The following is a 5,000-nucleotide window of genomic DNA, read 5'->3' on the forward strand; positions in this document are numbered from 1 at the left end:
GGGATGGGGGTAGGGGAGGAGGTATGGTGGGGGAGGGTGAGGGGAGCTGTGGGTCGAGGTCTTAAGGAGAGTCCAAGGCTGGTTCGTATGCTCGAGAACTACAGTATGTATACATATATATTTATAAAAGACAATACAAAAAGACAATAAAGGAAAAAAATTGCTACAGGTGGTGATAGTTTCACGCACGCGTGGAGGTGCGCACGTGCACCTGTCCATTCTGTGACTGCTGTCGATCACGAGTTCAGCACGTGATCGGAGGCCGTGAGTTACAAGAAGAAAGGAATTTGCTAAATCGCTCATGCGTGATATCACGAAGTTCTTCCTCTCGTGCTGTTATATAAGTTGCAGGCAGCACTTACAGACACACACAGACACAGACACAGACATAGACGAAGACACAGACACACACATGTAAATGTCTTTGCAAGGTGCTGACAAAATTGCATTCTGTGCTTTGATGGTGCACTATTACACATATTTATACATTTGTTAAAAAAGGGTAAATTTCCAGAATCACGCAAACAATGATACCTAACATGAAACTTACATTGTCCAATAACTCCTAAAGTAACATAAACTAAAATAACCTAACCTAACTTAACCTAACATAACCATTCCATAGGGAAAAACAGATCTTTCAAAAAAAAGAAAAAAAAGAAAAAAAAAAAAAATTGTGTTTGGGGAATATTGGAACAGAACCAAAAATATCTGATAGGTGAAAGTGACTGTGCTGGATCATTCCCCTCATGGAACTGTCTATTTTGGCGAAGGACAGGCTTCTCTCCATAGCGGTGGGGGGAGGGGGGAAGGGAAGGACTGAGACGTCACCCCAGGGGAAGGGTTCGTGAAGGACTTTCTCGGTTAGCACCTCAAACACACACTATCCATCCCCCACTTCCCCCCGACCCCCAAACGGCGGCGACAGCAGCAGGGACAAGACACCACGTCCTCCATAGCAACCGTTTGGGCTGATGTCGGCCGGCTTTATTCGGTTGAGGGGGAATTCAATATACTCTTGAGAGGGAGAGTCGAGTTCTAAGGAAGAGGAGGAGGAGGAGGAGGAAGAAGGAGAGGTGCAGGAGAAAGATGAGAAGAAGAAGAACGAGGAAGAGGAGGAGGAGAAGGAAGAAGAGGAAGAGGAGGAGGTGGAGAAAGAGGAGAAGAGGGAGGAAGAGGAGGAGGAGGAGGAGGAGGAGAAAAAGGGAGGAGGAGTAAAAGGAAGAGGAGGAGAAAGAGGAAGGAGGAGGAGGAGGAGGAGGAGGAGAGAGAAGAGGAAGAAGAAATGGAGGGGGAGGAGGAGGTTGCTGCCATTATTGTACTGCACCTGAATCAGCACCTCTGCCTGTCCTGTTGCTGCCTGTCCTTCTGTCACGAACTGCTGTTCTTCATTGCAACGGAGAGCTGCAGTCCTCCGGCCTGCCTTCAGAGGTAGGCCGTCATTTTTATAGACACATCACGACACCTCTATTTTTGTCTTAAAAGAAAAGGAAAAAATAATAAAACGAATATATGAATAAATAAATAAATATATAAAAATGAAATAGTAACAACAGCAAAAGCATCAGCAGCAACGATAACAACAATAACAACAATGACAACAACAACAACAACAACAACAACCACAAGGACGACAACGACGACAACGACGACAACGACGATATTGACGACAACGACGACAACGACAACAACGACGACATCGACGACAACGACAACAACAGCAATACCAAAAACGATAACGACAACGATAACGACAACAACAACGATAATGACAACAACAATAACGATACCAACAATGATACCAGCAACAATACCAACAACGATAACAACAACAACAATAATGATACCAACAACGATACCAACAACGATACCAACAACGATAACAACAACAACAATAGCGATACCAACAACAATACCAACAACGATAACAACAACAATGACAACATCAACAACAACAACAATAACAACATCAACAGTCCTCTCATTTATTCTTGGGTTCCCCTGATATCGTGGATGGTATTGAACCCCAAATACAATCTTTTGTTGACAACACTGTGGGGTGTCATGGCGTTCCCTCCAATAAGTTCCCTTTCGTTTCAATTCCGGAATACTCGCGGCCACCTTAACTCAAAATTCCCTCCCTGGGAAGGAAAAACACCATCCCATGACTCCTTACTTCGTGGGAGATCACCAACGCCCTGAACTTCGGGACATCGAAGAGGTGGAGTCCATACCATAATGCTCATATCCCAAGGTCATGCAGGAGGTTCCCCTGCCGAGCCTCCTCTTCTTCCCCCAGGGGCGTCCTCCGCTCCTCCGTTCTCCCAACAATGTCATGCCCTCTACCTCGTAAACCCCCAAGCTCCCCCCACCGGCTCCTTCCTTCAGCAATCTTTCTTTTTGTCTCCCCCCCCCCCCCGACTCCAAATGCACGCACCCCTTCCCCCGCTCGAAGACAATGCGAAGTCAGGTGGCACTGGCGACGGAGAGACAGTCAACCTTGGGAGACAGGAGGTGGAGGGAAGGGGGGAGAGGAGTAAGCAGAGGATAGGGGGAGGGAGGGAAGGGGGAAGGAGGGGGAGAGGAAGGGGGAGGTGGGAGAGGGGAGGGAGAGGGAGAGAACGGGGGAGGAGTAGTGAGAGGGAGGGGAGAAGTAGGAGAGGGGAGGGGAAGGAAAGGGCGGAGAGGAAGGGTGTGTGGGGGTGACGGGGGAGTCGGGAAGAGAGGAAGATACGTGGGAATGATTCATCCAATAGGTAAGAGGATAACTGTGAGAACTCCATTGTTGCTATGAAGTGATAAAGAAAGGGAAATGCACAAGAAGTGATGTGATGAACCCAAAAACGTTGAAAAAAAGAAAAGAAAATAAATCACACCTTATCTGGGGTGGAAGGGGAGAGGGGGAGGGATGACGTGGAAGGGGGGGGGGGAGAGACAGATGGGGAAAAGGGGGAGGGGGAATGAATATGCTATCATCGGGGAGGTAGCTTCGGGTAAGTCGATGAAAATAATGTTCAAGTGAAAGTTATGGCTGCCTTACGTGAGAATTACATTAAAACATGCACATGTGTGCGTGTGGATATGCATATATATATATATATATATATATATATATATATATATATATATATATATTACACATTTACACTGAATGGTTCCCAGTGATCAATTAATATCTTTTTTCAACCACAATTCACTTTTAATTCCATACCATCGCAGTCGAGACTGAAGAATCGCTCGATGGAGGCATTCGTTGGAAATTGAAATGTAGACGAGCCGAGGATTCGAACCCAGCTAACCCGTAACAAAGTTACAGTGACTTAAACCAATGCGCTATCAAGAGAGATATATGTATATATATATGTGTACATATATATGTATATATATATCACGTTAAAACCACTGTTAGAGTAGAAAAGACTGGAGACGGGGAATCTATATATTTCGATTGCAGACTGCAATCCTCTTCTACTGAAGAGGATTGCAGTTTGCAATCAAAATATATATAGATTCCCCGTCTCCAGTCTTTTCTACTCCAACAGTGGTTTTAACGTGATTGACAAATGTGTGATTACATTTTTTACCTGTAGTATATATGTGTATATATATATATATATATATATATATATATATATATATGTGTGTGTGTGTGTGTGTGTGTGTGTGTATGCGTATATGTGTGTGTGTATGCGTGTATGTGTGTGTGTGTGTGCTTGAATGTATATGTACGTTTGTTTCCGTGTGTGCGTGTGTATGCATGGTGACGGAATCAGAAATTCTCTACAACAGTGTCTCATAAATCAGTGAACAGTTTTGAGAATAAAATTGTGTTCATATGAACACTACTCAAACAGATCCGACCTACTACCCCGAAGAGGAAATTCCCTCTCACAACTTTTTTTTTCTTTAACTTTAAATCCTTTTACCATTTGATCCAAGCGGAAATGAAAAAAAAAAATCGAACTTAGTTTTTTGTTGGAGTCAAGTGCAAGTGTGGTGTCGAGGAGAAGGGTGTGCCCAAGGACCACCATATCAGTCCAGGCCCTTGGGGGGCGTAAGGAGTAGGCGGGGTGCAAGACACAGCACCCGCGAACAGAACTCTCATTTTCTGCCATGGCGCTTTGGTAGAAAGAGAAGTTCCTCAATGTAGCGACGGTGGTGTGTTGTTGCGAAAAAGATTTCTCAGGAATGTGACGTCAGAAATGAGCTCTTTTTTTTCCGATGTCGTCAGGCTTCGGAGCATCGCCAGCAAAGATGCAGAAAGTGTTCCTCAGACTCTGGGGCTTGTTCTAGGAGCGTCATCACCTCCTCCGTCATCGTCTTAAAGCAGCGGTTCTCAACCTGGGGACATGACAAGAAATTAGGGGAGACATAGCCTGCTGTTACGGATTACACATTTCTACATAATGTAGTCTAGTGATGTAAGGTAAACATATCACAAAACTCTATCAAGTATGAGATGATTAGGAGTGTCAACTTTGTAATAAAGCAAAGTGTTTCTCATCATCAATATTTTTATCATCATCATCATCATCATCGTCATCGTCATCGTCGTCGTCGTCATCGTCATCATCGTTATTATCGTCATCATCGTCATCATCATCGTTATTATTGTTGTTATTATTATTGTTATTGTTAATATTGATATTATTAATAATAATGATAATTGAATTATAATAATAATGATAATAATAATAATAATAATAATAATAATAATAATAATAATAATAATAATAATAATAATAATAATAATAATAATAATAATAATAATAATAATAATAATAATGATAATGATAATAATAATAATGATAATAATATTAATAATAATAATAATAATAATAGTAATAATAATAATATTTTATGGCGGGATAGTATTCGAGAGAAAAATGAATGGGAGCCACACGAATATTGAGAATTCATGAAAGATGGAATAGAGTGAAAAAGGTTGAGAACGACTGTCTTAGATGACTTCTGAGACACTTGGGAAAGTGCGGTCGAGG

At 42.4% G+C, this 5,000-nt stretch overlaps 1 protein-coding gene across 1 annotated transcript in view; it reads left to right on the top strand.

Annotated features, from left to right (window-relative positions):
• LOC143036454 (uncharacterized) overlaps positions 1 to 5,000 on the top strand; it is a 108,125-nt gene that overhangs the window by 79,668 nt on the left and 23,457 nt on the right. The window lies entirely within an intron of this gene.

Source organism: Oratosquilla oratoria, chromosome 20 (assembly GCF_046742065.1).
Source record: "Oratosquilla oratoria isolate Oo_2021 chromosome 20, ASM4674206v1, whole genome shotgun sequence".
Taxonomy (NCBI): domain Eukaryota; kingdom Metazoa; phylum Arthropoda; class Malacostraca; order Stomatopoda; family Squillidae; genus Oratosquilla; species Oratosquilla oratoria.